The sequence below is a fragment of the Dromaius novaehollandiae genome, chromosome 12 (assembly GCF_036370855.1).
Source record: "Dromaius novaehollandiae isolate bDroNov1 chromosome 12, bDroNov1.hap1, whole genome shotgun sequence".
Taxonomy (NCBI): Eukaryota; Metazoa; Chordata; class Aves; order Casuariiformes; family Dromaiidae; genus Dromaius; species Dromaius novaehollandiae.
The window spans coordinates 4,114,636-4,131,280 of NC_088109.1; the positions used below are offsets into that span (position 1 = coordinate 4,114,636).

General features: G+C 49.6%; 1 long non-coding RNA gene across 1 annotated transcript in view; it reads right to left on the reverse strand.

Moving 5' to 3' along the window:
• Window positions 1-16,645, reverse strand: part of LOC112986963 (uncharacterized) — a 331,100-nt gene that overhangs the window by 39,685 nt on the left and 274,770 nt on the right. Inside the window, exons 5-6 of the long non-coding RNA XR_010391194.1 lie at window positions 6,457-6,686; window positions 5,956-6,036 (exon numbers count right to left, since the gene is read on the reverse strand). This is a non-coding gene — a long non-coding RNA (uncharacterized LOC112986963). The remainder of the gene's footprint in view (window positions 1-5,955; window positions 6,037-6,456; window positions 6,687-16,645) is intronic.

The window sequence follows — 16,645 nt, forward strand, 5'->3', positions numbered from 1 at the left end:
TCCTCGCCTAAGATGCCAAGCCTGAAGCGAGGGACAGCTCTAGGCTGCCTCCCCCTTTCAGTTCACTGAGACGTGGGACAGAAAGCAAACTGCATTTTTGCCTCAGAAGTTGTTTTGTGGCTTTACATGGAATTCTTCCCCCTCCCCCTCTTTGTTCAGTATTACATTTCTTTAAAGGGTCTGTTTTCTGTTTTTTCCCTCTGAGTGCCTGAGGCTGAACTGTCCTTTGTGGGGCCAACTCTGGCCCCATCTCTAAGGGGAATTTAAATTAAAGGTGAAATCTGTGATCCCAGTGCTCTCCTTACTGCTCCCGAGTGCATGTGGTACAAGTGCAGCAGCAGGCAATGACTGTACCTGTACACTGGTGTCCTTTGCCTTCGCAGGATGGCAGCTCTAGAGCCACCTTGCACCGAGGCTCCCAACTGCTCATGCTCCCCAGCCTCTTGCATTGCTCTTCTCCTTGTGTTTGGGACAAGCGTGGCAAGGCAAAAACAGAGAGTTTGGAGAGATCAGTTCTCATCTGCGCTCTGCAAGGCTGATTTTTAGGACAGGGAGCAGAACGAGCTCAAGACCCCATGCAGAGATCTACCAAGAGAGCATCTGAGCTGCCAAGCTCTGATTCAGAGCCCAGAGTCCTACACAGGTCCCCCTGCGCCAAGCCCTGCAGCTTCTGGGATCCCCTGCAGTCACCCCGGCCTGTCTCAGGCAAGACTGGGAGCAGAGGGATAACAAGGACATTTGCTCCCTTTTCCAAGAGACTGGGGTTACCCTCAAGCTGGAAGGAGGAAAGCTGCTGAAGATGTGCCACCCCTTAGCAAGTCTGTCCTTGTGCAACGTACACTAACAGACTCACAGGGCACTGAGGGCCGAGAGAGCAGGACCCCCTGCCTGACCGAAACTACAAATGTCTTGCTTCTAAAACACAAAAAATAAAACAAAACCCCAGAGGATGAGAAGAGGGGAGCTTTGAATGGCATCTAAGAGCTGCAGGCAGAGGGAACAAGCCAGCTCTCTGTGGGAGAGCCTGCAAGAACCTGCCTGTCTGCCTGCACCAGCTTCACATGTCACGCTGAGACACTGAGTAGAAACTCACGGCACATAGCCTGGGCAGCACGGCTCATGCGAAGCCCTCACCTGCAATGCTGCGCTGCAGTACCCTCAGCATGCTCAAACACCATCGTCCTCGGTGCAGTGAGGAGGAAAACGGAAGAAAGCCGCTGAGCTGGGAGCTGCTGAAAAGGCTGAAGGTGAGGAGGCAGCAAAACACGCTGTTCGCTGGCATCTACACGATGCAGAGAGGAAGCGAGAGAACAGGAATTACCCCAGACTGAATAAAACCATTGCAAAATACATTCCTCTCACGCATGCTCTCGTGAAGGGAAGCGCTTGAGGGCTTTGAATCAGCCCGTTAGCAGCACTGGGCATTCCTGCACTTTCCCCCGTTGGAGCCTGGGCTGGCTGCCTTTGCACCCCAACACGCTTCGATGCCTGTTGAAACAACAGATGGATACTTCCCTCACCTGATTTAATCAACGAGGCTGTGATCATGCATGGGACTTTGAACCATCACCCTGAGAAAGCTACGCGGCCCACCTCACCGAGCTCACGACCTCTAACCAGCTCTGAACAGACAAAAGTATCCGCGTGGCAGAAGCTATTAACGTACCCGGCAGTAAATGAAACCCTCCTGACGGGTCCGATCAGTGGCATGGGGGTCACAGGCAGAACTGTCTTCTTCCTGCCTTCTTTCCCCTTCAGGTTTAAGGGGGCATGTTTGGAGCAGCATTTGGCAATGGCACTTAGCGGGCTGTGAATCCGGCACTCTCGCACTGTGGGTTCCCTTCTTTCCAGGCACAGGGATTCTGCCTGCGCTGTTCCCATCCTGCTAGACCTGACGCAGGGCAACAGCGAGGTGCTGCCCACAGCTCCAAGGAGTCCACAGTTCAGGGGAGTAACTAGTCTGATAGCTTGCTAAACACTTCCCTGGAGGGAGAGCACATTTTTCGAGTAGGTATTGGTATTTTAGAGATATTAGCAAATTTTAAGTAGCTCCAGTTTTGCCAGTAGGAGCAATCAGCTAAGTACTTCCGCAGGACCTGTCAGAAAACCAAGTGTGTCACCAGAACACAGCTGTGATTTAAAAGAAATGGAGATAATCTTTTAGGTCAAAGTTATCAGATTCCCTCCCTGATTTTTATGTGGATGACATCATACATCCATATATCCGTATCAGTTCACAGGCACACACAGAGCCGTACATACACTGGTACATATGTGAATCGATAGCTAGTGTTCTTCTTCCAGGACTTTGCTGATTTCCAGGCACACCTATCCGCCACAAACCCGTTCCTGAGTTACAGCAGAAGGGGCGAGCAGCTCTGAGCTGCAGTACACAATTTCACGGCACATCCTCACCGCAGCCCGAAGTGGGCAAATGGAGGATGCCAAAGCCCTCAGCAGCTCAACAGAGCAGCGGGGGCACAATCACCGTGTTGTGTAAAACCCGGCGCGTTCGGTGTAACCCACAGCACTTGACCATAACGATCTCAGCCATGCTTAATAGCACTCTCGCACTGTTCGCCCGCTAATAGCCTTAACTTCTTACTGCATTATGCTGGGGTTTAAGCAAAGCAGGGTTTCCCAGCAGGGCGCTGTATAGATTTCCTTTCCCATGAAAAGAGACTTATGCCTTCACATTTGTTCCCTGTGCCCAAATCCCATTCTTTCCAGGTAGAGGAGAGGGGAATTTTACGGATTATAATTAAAGAGGTGTTGTTCTGAGCAAGGGGAAGGGGGGACAGGAAGGTTAATAGCTGCACTGCATAAGCAAGAGACACACTAATGAGGAAAGCCTTGTGAGAAGAGTGCTTTTGGGCTCCACTTGCCCACCCCCTGCACTAGACAGCAGGTGGGTATTTACAAGCACACACTGCTGAGTTTATTTTATCTGGAGATGGAGACTGGATGTGAGTAGCTTCCTCTATTACTTTGTGCAGCGATGCTCAGCAGGCGTGAGTGGCTGTGGGAGAGCAGTATTTGCATTACTTGCATGAGGAAGCCCCATCCCATTCAGTCATCAGGAAGGAGCTGTTGACAGGACCACAGAACTCGATATGTAATAAAATATAAATATCAGCCAATATATAATATAATTCTTCGCAGGCCTCCAGCACCACTCACTCCAGAGCCCAAAGCACTATACAAATAGTAATTAAAACTTCCCAGCCCGTGGCTTTGCCAGTGGTGCTGAATTCATTTTACAGCGTGGGAAAATAAGCCTTGCATGATTAAGAGAGACAATGTAATTTCATCAGCAGGAGAAATTACCAGGCCCTTCACTTCCAAGAGGAGACTCTTCATGCAGAGACAAGAGCGGGCAGAAGGTCCCTTCTCCATCATGCACACTACGACTGTCTATTCCTGTACACATAGGTACCAAAAGAATAACGCACCAGGCACATCCATTCAGTCCCATGGCTACAATGCAACTTGCTTTGCAGAACTAGAGTCTGAAGGAAAGTGGGGAGTCCTAGAAGAGTAAGGTAGGAAATGCCTGCGGGAAGTCCCTTTTCCCATTCCACCTCCTGGAGATCTTCTCTGCCTTTATCCAGAGCTAACAGGAGTTCAGAGCTCCTCATGCCACCCTGCTAACCAAAAGGCCGATTTCCTCCCCAAGAAGCATGTTAACAATATCTTTCAAGGAAGAAAGTGACACTGGAGCATGCTAGAGCTTGGCTTAGCTCAAAACTTGCCCGCACACCAGAAACGCTGACCCTTTGGATTTTGGTTTCTTTAACACAGGCAGAGACAGTCCCTCCTGGTTCCTGCCTGTTCCATTTTCTCCAGGAACCCTTGGAGAAAAACTATGCAGAAATCAAGACCTCTATTAAGGAGGCCTCAGCCAATGATGCAGCCATAACAACATAGGCATTACTGGGGAAAAAGTCACCTGAAATACTTATTAGTAAACAAAATGTCTATCCAATATGAGGAGAAGACTTATAGGCCATTGTACTTCCAATGCGCATTTGTAGTGCTACTTTATTTGTGTTGCTTCTTTGCCTCCATTACTTCACTTGGTGTCAATGTTGGATAAACACACTTACCAAGTCAGCAAATAAGGCAACTATTGAAACAACTTAACCTTCTTTCCAACAAACAAAGAGGGGAAAAAAAAAAAAAGATCAAACCCGTTCTGTGTAAGCACTGACTGAGTGCAGTCCCCCTCGGCCTGCCTGGGTGAGTCATCAGTTTTATCCGACCTGGACAGTCCAATGCTTTAAATTCATTCTCTGCAGAGGGAGCAGAGGACCGGCACACTTACCTAGGGCTTGTTCTATTTCTTGAAGTAGGGTAAAAATGAAACTTAAGTGGGGTAAAACCCCCACACTGCCCCTCTGCAGAGCATGAATATCACCTTGAGGAAAGCGTGAAGCTACTTCTCTTTAAACATTATATAACAAAGCAATATTTAACCTCATGCAGTCAGGTATGCTGGGGCTTCAAATCCTTCCAATCCCTTATCCTTCATGCATAATGCTTCAACTGATGTGCTACTTTTCATCCCAGCATGAAAATGTACAAAAATGCCTATGCATTCACCTCCTTACCTGTTCATCAATGCCTGCTAGATTTGCAAAGGCACTTCACGTCAGGGTCAACATGCAAGAATTTTGCACACGGGCTCTGAACATATGCACAGGAGCTCAGACTGACTCAAAAGCTACAGGCAGAGCTGTGTGTGAGGTGAGCAAGAATACCCATGTCTTCTGCAGGCTGGCAGAAAATGTCAGTGAGCTTTGCTTTCAAATAGATTGAGGCAACTTTACAAATTGCCACCACCTCACTCTGATGTGATCTGTTTGCTTCCCAACAGCTGGAACGGACTCAGCACTCTTGAGTTGCCTTTCAATGAATCATTGGATCAGCTGCCTTGGCTGAACCAAACGTAACACGTTGCCCTGGGTATGCTCAGCTCAGCCATGTGAACGGGCTCCACCTGGGACAGTGGGTCCAGATGACTGCAGAGGGACGCTGAGCACTGACAGCTCTTGCCTGGTGTCACCCGGCAAGACAGTGGCAAAAGCTGGGACACAGACAATGCCCAGGCCCCCATTCTGACCACAAATAAAGAAGAAGAAACAACAGTGACTGAAAATAAATGAAAAAGACCCACTCTTCTCCCTAGAGCTGGAAAGTGATGGAACATGCACATCTGCCAAGATCTGCCATAAACGCTCCTTTCCCAACCTGCGTTCAGCTGCCGGGTGAACATAGTGCTTAAGTTTGTAATAAAACCTGTCGCACATATTTGAGCACTCTCAATATTTTTCACTAAGTCATCTGTGTGTCTCTAGCCATTAAAAGCTGAGTCCTACTGATCTAAGAAATGTATAAAATAAATTGCACTAGGGCAGTGGGGACTCTGGTAAAGCACTTTCCTGTCTGCCTGCCTCCCTGCCTCCACCCCGAAGCAGAGTTAAGCACATGCTGATGGGAAGGCAGAGCGCGCTCAGGGCTTGCTTTGCAGACGGAGCCAAGGCCCGAGAGCCACCGCGCTCTAGTGCTTGGGGCTCTGGAAAACTCTCCTGAGCATGTGAGAAAAGTGGCCCAGTTGTGGCTTAAACCCTGCAGCAATCCCTCAGGCCACCTCCTGAGACTACAGTGAACTCCAAGTCAAAGGAAGCTCTGCCTGAGCAAGGACTTCCCATGGGGCCAGTTTTCATCCTTGGTTTCCTCACATCCCTGCTAGGTGCAGATCTGGGCAGCAGCAGGAGTTACTTAACAATATGCACTGCTTTAGATGCCAGCAGACGGACAGTAGAGAGCCCATAGCACGCTGTGCCTGATGACACGGTTTCCCTGAAGCACTTGGCCACCATCCCCTCCCTTCTCACGGTTAACATGCACCTCGCCAGTGCTGACCCGGTCTCTCGGCTACTCAGGCCCACTTACCTTCTCTTCTGCCGCCACCTCAGAGGGTTGGCCAGCCTGACCCCATCTCTCTCTTCGCAGCTTGGCAAATGCTTAAAGATCCTGTGGGAGGAAAAAGCAGTTTAAATGAAAAACAACTTTTCTGCTTTTCGGAAACTAGGTATATTCCTGCTCTCCAGCCACCACCTTCAAACCACTAAGTCAGACCCCTGGCCTCCAGCAAGAATCCCCAGCAGGAGACATCAGGTTGTAGTCCAGCTGCCTGGAAAAGCCAGAGAGGCTGCAGGGCTCGGAGCTAACTCCCATCACAGAGGGGAAGGGTCCAGACAACCATAAAGTTCAGTCTCCCCCGCCTGCCATCCGGCCACTTTCAGATACACGCCAGGCACCGGAGCCAGGAACACCTGCATTAGCCCAGTCCAGGGAGCGTTCCCGAGGTCTCCGAGCAGCTGCAGAAGTGCTTACAGAGTTGGCAACTTTTCGGAGAGGGTTATTTATTTATTTATAATGGATTTTCCGTACCTGTCTATATTTCCAGGCCTGAGTCAAAAAAGAGGGACAGGGACTCTGCTGGGAGGCTCACTGGCTCAAAGGGCTTTGGTGAAGTCTGTGGTTTTGCAGTCTAGCCCTGCAGAGGCCTGTGGACTCATTCCATCTGTCTCGTCATTGCTGAAGTCTAATCTCCAAGGAGAACTGGGAAACACACACTGGTTTGTGCTCAATGTACTTCACGTTTGAAAGGATGGTCTTTTCTAAAGGGAAAGAGAGACCCAGAAATCTGCTGCTTCAATTATGCTTTTTGGGCTAAATTAGTTGGTGGAAATCAATACACCCATGAAAAAAGTACCCCACGGGACTCCATTTCAAAATCAGACAGCCTACTTCCTCTTAAAGATCTAGGAAGATCTAGGAGAAAAGTAGCAGCATGTCAACCAGAAATATTTCCCGAAGATATGATTTCCAACGAATTTCGCAATGCACAGGGTTTCCTGCCAGCTCAACCGGTAAGCTTTGGGGAGGCCAGGTAACCACAGCAGGGCGGGGCCTGTTCCGCATCAGCAACTCCCCATTCCCAACTCCATCTCCTTTCTAGGACTCGAAATGTTTGGTTTTCACTCCAAACCAAAATGGTGCCAAGTTAAAAATATCAAAATTCTCCAAGCCAAAAGACATGTTCTTTCTCTGTTCCAGCTCTTGTCCAAAAGGTAATTTCCTATATCAAGATGCACCACCACGGTGATTACTGCTTAGCGAGCCCTCTGCAATGCTCCCAGCAAGACTCTCGTGCCTGTCGCAGCTGTGTCAGAGCAGGCTCTCCACTGACTTCAGCTCATTTATACCAGTGGAGCCAGAGGGCAGAAATGGAGCTGAGCTGCAGCTGGCGGGATGCTAGGTTTCGGTTTGAAAGAGCGCTAGATTTCGGTAAGTTACAAACATACCAAAATCACAACAAAGACGTGGGGAAATGGGAACATCACTTGGCTGTGCTCAGACAAAACCAGCAGCTGGTTTCACAAGAAATGGCTTCTCAGAAGAAGGCAGCTCACCCTCTCCCTAAAGCGAGCTCCAGAAAGATGTGGCTGAAGGCACTTCAGGCAAGGGGCAGGGAGAGCAGGTGTCACTGGGCTGAACCAGGGCGTTTGTCTGAACAAATGGGCCACGCAGACACTGGTAGGAACACTTCCTCCAGAGCAAAGGGGCATGGCTCTGCTTTCACTTACCCTCCCTCCGTGGCATCGCTTGCCTCCTCTTAGCACGCAGTCCTCCCTAAGCTAAGTTCTGCGGCAGAAAACACTAATTGTCTCCTCCCCCGAAGATGAGGCAAGTGGGGAAGAGCTGAGAGCCACAGCAGGAAAGAGGCTTGGCAAGAGCCAACGTACCTCCCAGCAGCCTCTGCAAACCAGGCTAGCGGCCCCAGGGACCCTGTCACGGAGTAATACACGCAAATCCCTGCAGCTCCTTTGCCTAGCGGGGGCAAGGACAAGGTGGGCACGAGCACTGTGGCAGATGTTGATTAGAAAATAACCGTGAGAAAGGAATGAACCAGTTAATTGCTGACCCCCGATGGCAAACACCTCTCCCCCACCTTCCCCCACACAGTAAAACCTGTATCCAAGGCTCAAGCAGATTTAGGGTGGCTGCAAAGAGACTAGAAGAGAAAAAATCCTTTCCCATTCCAGCTAATAATATTTCCAGATAATCTGTTTGAGGCAGCACCCTCGGCGAACCAGGAAAGCTTTTAAGAGCTGTTAACACCTTAATGCAGACTTCCTCATCCTCCCCTAGACAAGCTGTGATTAATTATTCAATCCACCTTGATCTCCCTGGGAAACGGTGCTTGGCCTAAGCTTTTGTCAGAGGATTTGCCCTGAGCACAGGGTCCCTCTGGGAAAGCGGCTTGGAGCCCTCTTGCCCACTGGCCCCAGATAAGCAGGAAAGGTGGACTGACAGAAAGCGCACTGGGAATTAACTGCTTCCAGCTGCACATTTTCGTTGGCAGCGGTGGTGGATGGAGGGATGTGAGGTTAACTCAGGGCCTAGGCAACACTCATAGCTTTTTATTTGCCTGGTTTTGGAGCCAGCACCTGGCTGAGTATTACTGGAGCAACAGAGAGGCCCCATCTCTGAGAATTTACAACTGAAAATATGGCCTGTTGGTTTTTCACCTGGATTTTCTCAGCCCTCCTTCCAGCTTCCCTGCTCTTCCAGGCAGCTTGCTACCCCAGTAGCGCCAGCAGTACTCTGCAGAGGCTGTAGTACCCCAAGGTACCGTGGTGGCTGTGGGGCTGAGCTGCGTTTGTGATTCTGTCTGTGCGTGGTTGCTTCACCTGTGGAAAAACCCCACTACCCTGTGGAGCACCTCTGCCCCTTCACAGCTGCCTGCACCCAGCCTCCCATGTGCCAGTCCTCCCGGCCTCTCTGAAGGAGGGGAGCATATCCCCTCGGTGCGGGGCTGTCCCACCGCTTCCTCAGCATCTCCCTTTGGAAGGGGTTGGGCAAATAGGAGGACGCTTTCTCTCCTACCAATTCCCAGCCCTACAAAAGGCTTTGGGGACAAGGGAGGGAGTGAAAAAAGGCAAGCTACTGCTTATTAGGGCAGCTGGAGCCCCACAGGTTCTCCTGCAGTAGCTATGATGCTCAGCCTGACAGGTATTCCTGGACTGTGCAGGCTACTGTAGGTTAACAGAGTTCACAAAACCAATCTTGAGCTGTCCTGTACATACAGTGTCCCACATACGCTACCTTTACCCCTTAAACCACGGGCCTTTTTGCATCAGGCTAAACCTCCCGTCCTCAGGGCAGCATACCGCCTCCTGGCCATGCCTTCCACTCCGGGGCCAGGGCAAAGAGAACGTGAGCTGCTCCGGGGGCCGAGTATCACCAGGCAATTTACCTAACCCAGTGGTGGTAAATCACCCTCATACCAAATGCCAATATCCATTGCATCTGGTGCACTACAGCTGACACCAAGTCCAGGTTTGCTCACCACAGCCCCTCATCCGTGGTACCTGTAGCCCTTGGACTGTGTAAGGATTAACATATTTTCAAGTCCTCTCGCAGTCGATATCGATTGCTGGCTACGAGCCTGTTTGCTCACTGCTCACCTCCCTCAAACCCCTCTGCTCTGCCAAGGCAGGTGCAGGCTTTGCAGGGGGCTGCAGCAGGCGGTGGGGTAGCAGCACACAAACACGCTCTGCTGACTTCCTCCCCATGCAAAGGCCCTACGAATTCCTCCTCTTTAGGGGAGACCTGTGTCCTCCCACATCACGCACACAGCACCCACCAGCACGCACGCGGGTCTGGTCCGAGTGAAGTGTGTGCTGTGTGGCTGGCACACACACGTTACCTACCGAGGCCAACCAAAGGCAACCCATAATTATTCAACCACCATGGCAGCCTTCCTTTCAGCAGAGCCTGGAGTTGAGGTTTCATGCTTTCCTGGCACTTGTAGGAACGTCTTTCCATTAAACCCCTCTCCCTTTGCCACCTAGGGCTGTCTGAGAACTCATCACCTCTGCACAGTTTGTTGTGCATCTATGTATGAGGCTTATACTGCCCAAGCTGCACTGATCTATTTCCATACGCCAAGGGCAGAAACCCAGAGGCATCCTAATTTCCTGCCATGAAGCAATACCTGTCATCACCATTTTCTGCCAGCCACTTCTACAAACCTTCAGCTGGGAAATAAAAGAAGTGAGAGCAGTAGCGGCTTGAAGGTCCCTGTGTGCCAACTGCCAGCCTCCCGCAGGTTTCACAAGTAAAAACCAACATCCTCTCTTCGGCCTCTTTGCCTTACAACTGGAACAACACGTGTCGGGCATTTAGAAACAAAACAAAACAAAACAACTCTACATTCATCATCTCGCGTGTTTCTGAAAAGATGCCAAAGAAAGAATGAAAAGAAAGACAGAATATGTCTGCCAGATGGTGTAAGAAGGTTCAGGAGTCAGATCCCCCAGGATGCCTCTCAACCCCAGGTGTTGGTTAGCATCACACCTACACACTCCGCTTTGTGGGCTGGGCTGAGTTTCAATACTCATTTTATTTTTAGTTGTGCTTTCAAGAAAGGGGAAAAAAACCATCTCTCTGAATCGCTGCACTTTCCTCAAGCCCTTGAGAAACAGAGCTGAGGAACAAGTAGGGCACTTGGGAGGCCCACAACCTTTCCCCAGCTGAAGGCTCCAAAGAGCAAGCCTGCAAGATGCCTCTGCTTGTCCTTCAGTCTACGTCCAGGAATGGGAAGTTGTCAAATCAACCTCGCCGGGTGCCAGGGAAGCGCGTGGGAGCACAGAGCGCACACAGCTTGCAGATCTGCGGCAGGCCAAAGAGTGAGTGGGACACTCATGTATGGGAGTTGAGGATCTCCACTGCAGAGGATTCCTGGCTCTGCCAACATGCCTGCTATTGCTATCTGCCTGACTCCGTTGATTAAAAAAAAAAAAAAAAAAAAAAGACCAGAGGGAATCACTGTGGTTTTTCTGCCTTTGCCATGTGAGTTGCAAGCATGTAGAAATGGAAAAAATCCCTGCAAACTTTGGGGATTTGTCCCTAGCTAGCAAGGGACAACCAACGCCCCAGGCTAGAACTCAGCTTATGAGAAAAGATTCTGATTAAAAGCAGGGTGCCTTTTCCCTGGAAGATCCAGGCTGGAGAGGGGATCTCCTGTGAAGGAACAAGGGTTCCCATGGACCATCCGTCCCCTGATGCGTCAGAGACCCGAAAGCTGGTACCACTTTGGCACTCAGCTATCCTAACTGAACAGGCAAAAGCAGTGAAGTCGCATGTCGTATCTGGAAATAACGTCACACCTACGAGAGCCTGCAAGCAGCTACGAGTGCCCTTGCGCTAGGTGCCCGCAGGCAGCAGCCGGAGGGGCCGCCCGGAGCCCCGCGGCCAGGAGCTGTGCTCTGCGGAGCTCCAGTAGGTGCCACTACGGACCAGGGAAACGCCGCAGGCCTCCCGCCGGCCGGGCACGCAGCGGCGCCGCCAGCGCCGGGGGAACAAGGCTCTGTGAGCAGGTCGTTCCTTCTGCACCTTCAGCACCTGCCTGGCAATGGGCAGTACAGGTCAAGCAAAGCCCAACCCAGCTATTTTGGTCATGGCAGCCTGCTACAAGAGGCAGTATTTTTGCATGTGTCTAGTCACTGTTTGGATAGGAGATTTCTGAGGAAAATTCAGGTGCTGCAGGAAGTGGTTTGGGTGATTTAGGCGGTGGCACCTCCCCGCAGGGTTAGCATTGTGCTGAACCTCCTTGGCAGCGAGCTAGGGGCTCTGTACGGCTGCAGGTGTTGCCATTTCGATGGCATCCCAGGCTGGCTACTTGTGGTCACCCCAGATCCCACTTCTTGCAAGTGCGGAGGTGTTAGTTCCTGCGTCGTGACTGGTCTCCAGTTTTAAGCAATTATGCTCTGCTGAGCCAAAAGCTGCAGGAATTTCAGCTGGACACATCATTCTTCATTCTCTTTTCCCACTATGACTACTGAGCAGTTTTTCCAGGTGCCAGAAAACAGCATTTACACCAGCATATCAAATACAAACCCCTCCCATTGCCTTGAAAGCCCATTTCTCTTTCGCCCCATGCTCTTGCTACAAGGTCCACAAATCCTAGCTTCTGCTTTGCTGAAGACTTGCTTGTGTCCCAGCTTCTCTGTAGGCAACTGCATGTTCTTCCATCCCCATACACAGGAAAAACTCCAAATCACGATTCCAAGGGCTGCAATAGTTTGTGTCTTTCAATCCCTGCTGAAACTCACCCTTCATCTGCCAAGCCCATGAACCATTCGCATCTGCAACTGGTCTTATCAAGCAACTGCCTAACTTCTCTGCTAAGCTGTTAGTTTTGCTGTTACCCCCCTGCCCTTCAGCATGTTCAGATCACTCCATCCCCAGGTCTGATTGATCCAGTGCATGGCACCAGCCCCCCTGACTGCCAGCAGTGTCCTCCCCGTTCTCTGTCACCATCTGGGAAGGTACTAAATGCAATTGCACCCTGTTCCTTGACAGGGGATCCCAGCTGCTACCAGAAAAGAAATAATCAATTATGACACTGCCATTAATGAAGTATGAGATTGTGATTTTGGACAGCCTAAAGCCACGGATAGCATTTAAATAATTCACCATCCCAAAAGTAGAGCATATTATTGGAAAAGATGTTCAGGTCCTTCCACAGTGACATTAAATTCTATATATCCAGAGTTGATACCACGAGATGACAGCAAAAGGGAACTTCTGTTCAGTAGGGAATCTTGGCATTTCAAAATGCATTTGAAAACGAACACCCCCCCCCCAAAACCCCTAAAAATTATTTGCAAACATCCAAATATTTTGTTTCAGTAGTATCTCGTACAAGAAAACGAAATCCAAAACTAAACAAAAACACAAAATGCTGAAACAAACTGCAAAAGAATCATGCTGAGCATCATGCCAGAGAATCCTGCTGGCAAAATATTCAGCCAAATTATTGCCTTCTGCGAAATGCTTCTATTTTGGCAAAACTGTGTTTTTCGGGGGCAGGCTGTTCCGTCAGAAACTTTTGAACCTGCAGCAAGGCTTAACGAACACTGGAGAGAGACGCTGTGTGGGAGGCAGCATTGAAAACGTTAGTTTTGTTTTTAATCTGAAATAATTCCAAGGGCAGCAGGGAAGATGTTCAAAAGCAGGAATTGCTGTGAGGCACTTTTGTTGTCTTGGGCAATCTGTCAGAGCTCCGAGCAGCGCGTGGCTGATGCTGGCGAGACAGGTGGGCAGGAGAGCAGACCTCAGGCAGGGAGCGCTTGCAGAAAGCCCTAGCTCCCGAAAGAGGAGGAACGAGCAAGTTACAGGTTTGGAGGACCCAGATTTGCTTGCTCTGCCTTTAGTTAAGTGCACAGTATGTAATTCCCAGTAACTGGTAAAAAAGCTATCCAAGAGCTCCCATTACGGAGTCATGACATGCTGGCTGCCTGCGGGGGACGGGAAAGCCTTCCCGCAGACCTCCTGGCCTCCCTGCTGGTGACCCAAATCTCAAAATTTCAAATGATAGAGTTAAGACAAAACGTCCAGAACTGCAGACAAATCCTTTCCTTCTGACAACCGGAGGACATTCCTGCTGTTGGGAGGTCTCGAGACAGTTTCTGTGCTCTGACCAGAAAGCCCAGCTGGGCTTCGCCTGGGGCTGTACATCACTTCGGGGGGGAGAGTGGGCCCGGGCTGGCCCTTTCTGTCTCCAAACAGAAGAAACAGGCATTACTGCTATCGAGTGTTGCTGCCACAAAGCTGCCTTCCACAAGCACCTGACTCCTAGAGCTGCCCCATTTCCTGACCGCTTCATCTTCTCCTCCCCACTCCCCTACATCAACCCGTCACAGCAGCACGCTCCGGCCCTCTGTCACGACAGCATCCAAATCCCCACAGCTGGCAATGCACACACGCACTTCGGAAGGGAAAGCCTGAGCCAGGATCCAGCCCTTACAAACTGAGTAGCAGGGGTCAGACTGCAGACATTCAGCCCACGCCAGGCCTCCCCCTTGGCATGGAGACGTCGTGGGGTTACCCAGAAAACCCATGGTAGTTCACAAAAGCCACTGGAAGTGGGAATGTCATCTGGGCAATTATTTTAAATTTATCTCAGCAATTAAATGTAATTACCTTCACACTGCAGATGTATTTTTATTGATAATTAACCTAAACTTAGCCCTAGAGACTGTTAAGGATGTCGTGCTGGCTTGCACACGCTTCAGTTGCATGCAGTGTGAGGTGCAGCAGCTGTAAGGGACTGCCAGTGCTGGTGTGGGACCAGTCAAGGGAGAGCAGGTATCTCCTCTGTCTCATTATTCAGCCAAGTTCTCCACAGGGGAAAATGTTTCTTTGGGACTGGTGGACAGGAGTGAATGAAGGACCCGCAAGTGGCATGCATTTACTAGCTCTGATGTCTTCCCTGGGACAACAGGAGAAGGAAACTTGCTCAGCCTCCCTTGAAGGCCACATGGGCTTCTGTGTGGGTACAGAAACCCGCACAACAACAGCTTCTTGCAAAATTTGGACTCGCTGCCTTCTCTTGCTGTTGAAATCTCTGCAGAATTCCCAGTGGGAAATTCCTCTTTGAAATGACAATAATCATAGGATAGGAATCCCGCCTGTTTCAACTGGGTCAGCAGGCAAGGATGCTCTAGCCAAGCAGAGTGAGGAAATACCTACGAAAAACCCCCTTCTGTGGTTTCACTTTAAAAAGTCAATTATGTCATCTGTCGTGCAACATGTTCATAACCTATCACAGATGATTAAGTAGTCAAGGGTTACTAGATCACAAATCATATAATCCTCCCTGTACCTGGCAACGCTGTTTGTTATGATTCATGAACTCCAATCGTGTTATGATTCATAAAAGAACGTGGTACACACAGAACTCTCTTCCACGGCTTTTGCAATAGAAAAACAATAAGGAGTGACACAGGCAGAAAGTGAGACCCCTCCTAGGCTAATACACAGACGAGGCGTATCTGGAGGGAGATGCGATAAAGTTGGGTCATGCCTCCTCATTTTTGAGGACAGGACAGGTTCACTACAGTCTTGGCTACTGAGAATCTGAGAGACACCAGTTATCACCTCTCTCTTTAACGATTTCCTCCAAACAAGGGGGGCAAGTACAAAACTACAGACAGCTGGATATCAGCATTTCAGTGGAGTTATGGGTACTTTCCTTTTGTTCCCAGACCACCTTCCTGAATCCTCACATACAGTGTTTTGTTCCCTGCGCATATTTTTGGTTAAAATGCTCCAGCTTGGATTTGCTTGCATTCTCTTCACACAGACTCCCCGGGAGGAGTGAGGAAGGCAGGTTTCTGAATGAACTGCTTTTATCCTGAGCAGGAGAGGTGCCATCACATGCTGTCCCCTTGGATGGAGTGGTTTTCTGTGCTTGGAGGGGGCTGTGAACTAAGTCCTGATGGGGTGGCCAGAGTTGACAGCCTTGAAGGGGGTATGTAGGAAGGAGATGTTAGCGACTGTTGAGTGAGGGAGAAAGGGCAGAGAAGGAATCAAGGTTGACCTTCTCTACCTCCACATCAGTCAGCTTGGTGCTAGAGATGAGTCAGAACAATGACATTTGCTTTAAGCCATAGCCAGCACAGTCAGAAATGCCAATTTTCTCAGCTTCCCAGGCCAGGCTTGGTGAGATGCGTGAGTACCTGACTAAACACTGCAACACACCACGAGCCCCAAAGCCTGGATTTCACATGTGCCCTACAATGTTGGGATCTGGAGCAAGAACACTGGTTTGGTTCACTGATGAAACAGATGTGAACTACTAAATGTGGATGCAGACTGGGGAACTCTAGTTCAAGCTGTGAGGTTGGATTAGTGGGGTTTTCAATTTTTTTTTTTATTTAGGCCTCACTCAATTGTAGAGAGTTTGATTTCAAAAAAGGTACAATTAAGACCTTGGATCTCCAATGTCAATTTTAGCAGCTGTGTTAAACCAAATCAACTCCTGCCTCACTGCATGCTATTCAGTGGCTATTTCTTTGTTACACAGTCTTCTTCAAAATGATTTTGCTGCAGCTCTTCAGGCCAAGGCCAAATCCAACTGACTGCTGAGTAGAAGTGGGGGTAGTGTCCATCTCCCAGAGCATCTAAATGGGGGCACAGAATTGGTCTGGGAAAAGAAAAGAGGTAGACACCTCCAGATGAACTTTCTCAGCCAATAATTCCCATGCAGCAGCCCGAAAAGATGATACGTATTTTACTGATTGCAATCCTCGCAGCCAGCACCTATAGCTATCCCACTGTCTCATCAACAGCTACTTCCAACACTTTTTCTTCCCCTTTCTCACTTAGTTTTTCTTTGCTCCGGTCTCTTGACTTTAGCACATCCTCCTACTACGTCTGCACATCAGAGTGGACTGGGCAACCACATGGGACAGCAGCAGTTCTCTCTGCTAGAGAACAAAGCACCAGACAAAGCAAGTGTCAAACAAACTAAAAGACTGGATTCTCCACACAACCTGCAGGCAAGCAGGGGACTATCGGTTGCAGAATATTCTGAATGCCAAGTGCTTTCATGGCCTGAAAAAGTGGCTGGGCTAATCCAGAGCAGAAAAATCCATGAAAGACTACTAAATGCAAAGACAGAAACTATGACTCAGGAAGATCTCGAGTGCAAACTCATGCAGGTGGGCAGCACATATGCAGGATATCACAACCTGTTGCTCCTGTGCTTTTTTCTTCCAGATGG